Genomic DNA, 7,650 nt, shown 5'->3' with positions numbered 1-7,650 from the left:
GTATTGAAGTTCAATACCCAACACTGAAGAATGGTGGAGTGGACTGGTGCTCGGAGAACAAACGCTGGACGCTGGGAAGACCGAGGAGCTCATCATCAACTTCAGGAGATCCCAGGTTGAGGAGTGGAGAGGGTGTCCAGACTCCTGTGGGCTCACATTATCAACACACATCACATTATATATATATATATATATATATATATATATATATATATATATATATAATGTCTACTTTGACACTAAAGGGTGCAGACCCCTGGTCTATTCTGTTCTGTTCTATTCTATTTAAATACACATGGGACCAAGGAGAACAGAGGCCACCTTCAATTCTTGAAGATCAGTCTTCAAGATAAACATTGGACAGATTTCATTAGAATCGGGAAGACACGCCTTCTCTCTGGAATAATCTGCTCTCAGCTCTTTATCTATATATTGCGTTACACCAGGCTCTGATTGGCTTTTTACTGGCAAGAAATAACCACATTATATAATTCTCTTGGAGCCAAACTTAATACTAGCTCAGTCTGTACAATAACGTCTCCCTTTAGGGGTCGCCACAGCAGATCATCAACTACCAATGGCTCTATGTTTATAATAAATCATATTTAATTACACTAAAAGCTGGGGTTATGAATTTCCCTCACACACAGGACTACAATGCATTATCTATTCAATGAAGATTTTATGCCCTTATTGTTCACTATAGAGTGAACATTATACTACAGTATTTTTGTCATTGTTTTATTAAAATCTATTTGTCTTGCGAGCAAGTACCAATGTGTGGATAAACAGGACCACAAAACCAACTCAACCTCCAGAGTTACAAAGTAGAGCTGTCACCGTAGCAACGCAAACAACTCCGCTGAGGTTGCTGTGACCACAAATCAAATGTTTTGTGCCCTGTGGACGCTGCATCACCTGCAGCGTCCACAGGGCACAAAACATTTGACAAAAGAATACAATAACACTGGGTGGGCTACCCAGTGTTATTGTATTTTTTTTATTTATATTTTGCACATATAATTGCAGTTTTGAGTTTATGGGTAACATTTTTAGTTAACTTTATTTATGGGTAACATTTTTAGTTAACTTTCTTTGTATATTTTCAGTTGTGAATAATCACTGTGATTCTTTCTGTGTTGCCATAGATTTGTGAGTTGGCAAGACCTGAAGCCTGTGGGAGATAAAAGGACTGTCCACATGGGGTCAGGAAGCCAATAGATTGATGAGACTGATAGATTTGTTAAAGCGTCAGTATTGTTATTGTTGATCCCCCCGGGAGCTCTGTAGATTGACCATATATAGTCCCTTGGTGATATTTTGAAGCGTTTATTCGTTGTTTTGTTGAATCTTTTATTGATTATTCTGTAGTTGACCTCACATTTTCTGTAGCTTTATTTTCTGTTTGAATTACTTTTGTCTTTGTACACTCTCACGGTGCAGACAATTTTAGAGGACAGCTTCATGCAACATCTAATTGGAATAACTAGTTGCAGATGAGGATTAGGATTTTGGTATCCAGTTTTTCTGAAAAGAAGAGTCAGCACTGTAAACACCCCAAAAAAATGTTTTAGGTATTTCTTTAGGTAAAAGCCTGAGGCTGATGTTACCAACATGAAAGAAATTTATTAATCGGATTTAAAATGTTTTGTTAGTTATAATAAAATTACACACCATTACTCATGAGCTGCTCTTCCTAAAGGCAAACCTTTATTATCCTAATGTGTTGAGTTATATTTCTGTCTTTCTTTATATCTATTTTCACTTTCGGAATGACTGATTGTTTTGCTTGTTTTGTTTGTTAATCACAGACAAAAGTTTTAATTAAAAAGTTTAAAGTTTAATTTTACAATTTTTGACATGAAGTACTAGTGTGACTAGTGTTGGTTTAAGGGTGCTGTCCATGGTTCTGAATGTCAGGAAGTGAAATGTGAAGCTATATAGCCTGTGACAGTTATTGTATATTATTTTCTGACTGGATTACACAGGAGAATGTGATGTGTGGATGTCCGGGTTTTAAAAAAGGTGACGTAAGAAGCAAATAATATCTTGAACTGAACCATCAACCAACCTATAAGCACATATTGTATATCGTATGACTTGTTCTTTGCAGTTATTGCAATCTAAGTTAGTTTTTATATTAAATGTATGGATTATCTGTTATCATTTACTAAATGAGTGTTGTGGGTTCGTTGACAAGATGAGTGGGTGGGGAAATGAGAGCCTTTATATATGTTTATGTATGTAAATATATCATGTGGGTGATGTATGTTCCATCAATGTGGTTTATAGTATGTTTTGAATTGGACACCGTAAAAGACCAGATGGTTCATCCCAAGGGACAATCCATTAATATAACTGTTACAAATTGACCTTTTCTGTTACGAGTCATACATTTATAACACTGATAGGAGCGTGGGTTATATTCAGAATGTTGTCATCGTGGAGGCTTTAGATGAATATATTACGTGTACAGGATGTGTTAACATAAACACTGTCACAGGTTACAACTTGGACCCTTCTAAAAGGCTCGGTTTACAGTATAAAGTGTTAGCTTGCTGCTCCTGAAACTTGAATGTAATTTTGGGTGCATCCCTTCCTCTGGTGTCTTCAGATCCCAGTGTAATCTAAAGTTTGCCGTAATCATCCCTTTAGGTGCTCTACGGCCTAGATTTCCACCATTATTACAGGCAATCATCCACCAATAAAAGCTAAATGAATTTCATACAAATGGAAGCTATATTTTATTTTAGCTGTGCTACAGCCGTGTGCTGTTTCCTCACACTGTGGTCCAACACTCCCATAGTCGATGACACATTGTTGGGTAAAGACGTTTGTAGCGGCTGGAGGATAAATTAAATGTATTCATGTCAATCTAAATGAAGTTAAAATGACCACAGGACTAATATTTCAGTTAATGGGTGCAGAGGCTGTGACTACGTCCAATATGTTAAATGTCAGCATGTTTACACCAAATACTGTATCTGATAAATGGAAAGACAGGCTTACCTGTAGCAGTGTTGGCATTCTAATAGTAGGATTAAGGTAAAAGCCTATAGCTTAGCTTATGTAACCTCAGTACTGCATTCATTAATGGACATTTATTAAAGTCTGATGATACATATGGATACAGTTCTTATTGTGTAGGCTGATCGGAGATATTAAAGAGACAAAATTTTGTTTCTAAACCACACTCTCCTGCACCAAAGTCTATAGAGAAAATCTGTAATTTTAACTCACAGAGACATGGGCACTGCTGTCTTGTTCGGTGAGTTTGTGTCACTTGAAAAACTGAATGAAGGATTTCCAATGCAGGAGTCACAAAAATAACACTTTTGAACTTGCTGATGGAGACAGCAGTGGGTCAACAGCTCCTGTGTACTGTGATGTAAAATCGCTGCTTTTCTCGATGGACTTTGGTGTGGGTGTGCACAGGTTACAGAACACAAACTTTCATTTCCAGTGCAATAGGGCCAAATAAAGCAGCAAGCATATTCTAAATATATCATTGTAGATTTTATTAAGTGAGATTTCTGCTCAAATAAGCGACACAATTGCAATTTGGGTTTGTACACAACACAGTGCTTTCACATTGGATCGTACAGTACTGATAATGCAACTCAGTATCAGACTTTCATAAAACCTTATCTGGCTGTCAAAACCAATAGCTTAGCATTCAATGCAGGTTTTTTGATTGGTATTATTTTGGAGAAACACACCCCAATGACATCAATATGACTTAAAAAGGGTTGTTTTTCCTCTGACTTAAGAATACATTTGGCTTTGTGACACCTTTTTCACCAGAATTTTCTTCGCTGTTATGAGTTTCAACTGCCCATACTTTTGTTTTTCGAGAAAACAAATCATCAAGTTGCAAACTTCTCCAAGTTGTATAATAATGTGTATGATTAATTGACATTCCACATAAATATTTCAGGGTAAAACTCAGAATAAGTAATTTTTTCTGTGGTCGATACAGTATCTACCTTATTACCACCCAGACTACAACAAACCTGCAAACCTACAGCACATCACATGTACAGGCAACATCTGGCATTTGTGAGTCTCCTAACGAGTGTTGGATCTCTGGCTTTCAGCTTAAAACAGCAGGTTATGGCGCTGATATTAACACTCATGAGCAGAATGTGAGGATGTAGCAGTGGAACGGTCATTCATCCCAGACTCCTGATGCGCATGCAGTCAGGAGGACCCGGCGTGCGCGTATACAGCGCTGAATGTGAACGTCTCCTCCCCTGTTTCTGCAGTGTTACTGCTTTTCCATCGCGCTCATCGCTTCTTGTGCCAAAGCTGGCCACCGCAAGAGTAAGACTCAACGCTTCCATTTGCATAACACTTTCACCACACTCCTGTGTCTTGTCTGCCATCACCATCCCTTCTTTTTTACCTGATATCCATCGTGTCCTGATCTGTGTGCGCGCGTGCGTTCGCGCGCGCCCGTGTGTGTGTGTGGTTTCTTGTGTCCTCTCAATCCTTCACCATCCATTCACGCCTACTCCTCATGTGCACTTTGGTTCTTTTGCGTTTTCCAGCTCAGACAGAAAAGCAGATTTTTCCCCCTCCATCACAACTCAGTTTATTTTTCGGATTTAAAAAAAAAAGAATGCAAATGACAATTGTGAAGAATTTCTGACTGACTGACAAACGGGACGGATGAAGACAGAGTCATGCTTTTTTAATTTATTATTTTACGCATCAACAGTCGCACGTAGAGCCTGGAGAGGATAAAGCTGAGAACGCAATGTGGCTGGGTTTTTGTTAGATTTGGTGAAGGTGTTGCTGGGAAACACAGAGATTTAATACAATGAACTAATCAGACAGTGTTAAGTTTGCTGAGGTACCTGTGATTTGCAAAATAAAGGAAAAAAAAAAAAGATATTGGAGAAGCACCGTGGAAATCTACGCGTCACCAGTGCAACAAGCCCGCACACCAAGGCGGTGCGACTGGCACACGGGCTGTCGTCCTCTGTGGAAGTGGTGCAGGGTGAATCCACGGTGTGTCCAGGGTCTGACATTCTTAGCTTTCTGTGAGTATGTGTGGTGGGACTGCTGTGCTGTGCTGTGCTGTGGTGTGGTGTGCGCATCAAATTGACTCACTCTGTTTCTCTCTCATGATGGGATAATCTGCTTTTCCTCCTTTGCATCTGTAATGTGCAGTAATCTTGCTTCTGGTCCTCAACCCATTTGTAATTCAACATTTTTGAATTCTCTCTATCTGCAACTGTGCTGTTAATTGATCTGTTTTTTTTTTTTTGTTTTTTTTACTCCAGCTGCAGAAGATACAATCCCTTCATATCTTTTAATAAGATTCTTAAAACTCTCTAATCTTCCAATTACAGGGAGTCTTTTTAATCTGATGTTTAAAAACAACTCTTTAAAAGAAGCTGTCCTTCCACAGAGCAACATGAAAGGCAAGTTCACCTCCTGAAGCCATAAACTTCCACACCGAGGTGACTCACATACATCTGCACCTGGGTGAGTAATATACTTTCTTGCAATGTTAAAGACACAGTATATAGTCCAAATAATGAAGCATATTCTTGTACGAGCAGCCAGATTTTCCACCATTATTCAGGGCTCGGAGGCTCATATACTGCACTTGCATGCAAACCAGCTGTTCATGTCATCTCTGCTCATATTTCAGTTTATCGATCGTGGCTTGATTCGACATAATGAATCAGCCAGGTTTCGTACGGGTTTCCCACCCCATTTTCCTCCCGCTTGTTTTTATGACTTCCCAAGATAGTAGGAATGGCATTTATTGCTCATTGCTAATTACGTCTGCCATCCTTTTAAAAAGCATCTTCTCTCACAAAACCACTGATGGTATCAGTGTGTGACTCATTATGTTGAAGTGTTTACTTGCCAACCCAGAGACTCCTCTGAAACAGGAACACGTCTGAGGATTAAATCATCAACTTGTCTCATTTGGGTCAAAGGTGCTTTTTGTATTATTAGTTTGGAACTAGCAGAGATAACATGATTAAATTGGGGAACTGACTTGCCAGTAGCTGAAGTCAGATTGTTTTCTTAAATGAGCTTAATGTTAGCTGCAGGGCAGAGAACTGTGGGGTTTTGTGAGTGGTGGTGATCCTGCCCCGGGATTGTGTTTTTCTAATCAATAAAATGTCTTAAGTGAGTGTCAGAATTTCATTTTAGATTTTGGTTTACAAAAAGCTTAAAACCTTAAAAATCGATCGCAAAAGGCCACAGTTGTCGTGTTAACAAGAAAATCCTGTCTGCTTCAGGGAAACAAGAAAGAATTTGTTCCGTGACACAGTAAAGGCTACGTGTCAGTGGATGACACCATTACAAAAGACACTTTCTGTCTCTATAGCATTGATTAAAAAAAGAGAACGAGAAAAAAAACTCTCCCTACATTTGCGCCAGTTGGAGAGAACATGCTTTTGCCATAGAAACATCACCCACTCAAAATTTGTGCAGCGTTGTTTGCCAAAGGCAATATCATAATATTATTATATTGCATGGAAATGGAGGAACCGACATGAGAGTGCTGTGGAATATTTAATTCTCTCTGTGACGGACACAGTGTGTTCTTCTCATGGTTTCCGAAAGTTAGGACATTTTCACAGGTGGCTTTGTCACATTTCACTCATCACTGGTTCCTTCTGAGGAGTCACTGTCCGTGGTGCTGATCTGACACACAGATGTTGAGCTCGCTGCTCAAATCTGCTGCTGCTGCTGCTGCTGCTGCACAAGAACAATCTGTTTGTTGTTTATTTATGAGGCAACAGAAGAATTTGACAACCTAATTTCTACAGCTGTGCTTCACTGCTTTACCATGAAATGTAGCCTTTGATAGGGAGTGATGGAGATCACACACGGCCTGTTATGCAGGTTAGAGTGGAGAGTACAGCTTTTCCTCTGCTGCATGTGGGCTGCACATTATGTGCTGACATCTCTCTTCTGCTTCAGGTGGAAAACCTATTTTTTTGAGACGGGGGAATGTCTTAAAAGTTGAATTGGGAAATGCCGAATTATACCGCTGAGTGTTTATTTCCTCTCTTCTCACATTGGTGCACATGTTTTCCCCTCTGACGATTATTGATGCTCCACTCCCTTGATTGTTCAATCAAGCTGTTAATATGGTCACTGCTCTGCCAAGAAAAACACTGTGAAATTGTTTTATTTTCCCCCACCGACATAGTTGAAATGGCTTACATAAGATAGAGGGGAAAATGAGGAGCAATAAACAGAATATTACAGGCTTTAAAACTGGGGGAAATGCTTTACTTCCATGAGAGCTAAAGATTAGTTTTTGGTATAGTTCAGGTTTTGTTATTTTGGATTTGTGTGGTTGTATGGAGTACTGAGCAAGGTCAGTACTGTAGTACTGTGTGTGCCTGCTTAAGTCTACATTATTTCATATTTCAAAAGTTTGCCTCACTTAAGTAAATCTGAACAAAGGATTTCAAACACCAAATTCACAAAATTTTACTTTTAACTTACTGATGGAATGCATTAGTGGATCAACAGCTCCCATGTGTTGTGGGGTAAAAATCCATTTTCTCTGTGGACTTTGGAGTTTTAAAGCACAAAATATAGTCCAGTTGGAAAAAGATGACTAAAGAGCAAGCTGCAACCATATTCTTAAGCTATCATAGACTCAAA

The 7,650-nt window shown here is 39.1% G+C and overlaps 1 protein-coding gene across 3 annotated transcripts in view; it reads left to right on the top strand.

Moving 5' to 3' along the window:
• Nucleotides 1–4,000: 4,000 nt before the first annotated feature.
• Nucleotides 4,001–7,650, top strand: part of slc8a4a (solute carrier family 8 member 4a) — a 28,763-nt gene continuing 25,113 nt past the window's right edge. Inside the window, exons 1-2 of one of the 3 annotated variants that reach the window (XM_058627900.1) lie at nt 4,001–4,323; nt 5,417–5,493. The gene's annotated coding sequence lies outside the window, so the exon portion shown is untranslated. The other 2 variants (XM_058627899.1, XM_058627898.1) reach the window with 2 other exon arrangements.

The sequence above is a fragment of the Solea solea genome, chromosome 4, assembly GCF_958295425.1.
Source record: "Solea solea chromosome 4, fSolSol10.1, whole genome shotgun sequence".
Classification (NCBI taxonomy): domain Eukaryota; kingdom Metazoa; phylum Chordata; class Actinopteri; order Pleuronectiformes; family Soleidae; genus Solea; species Solea solea.
The sequence above is the reverse complement of the archived record's forward strand: the minus strand, read 5'-3'. Positions and strand labels throughout refer to the sequence as shown.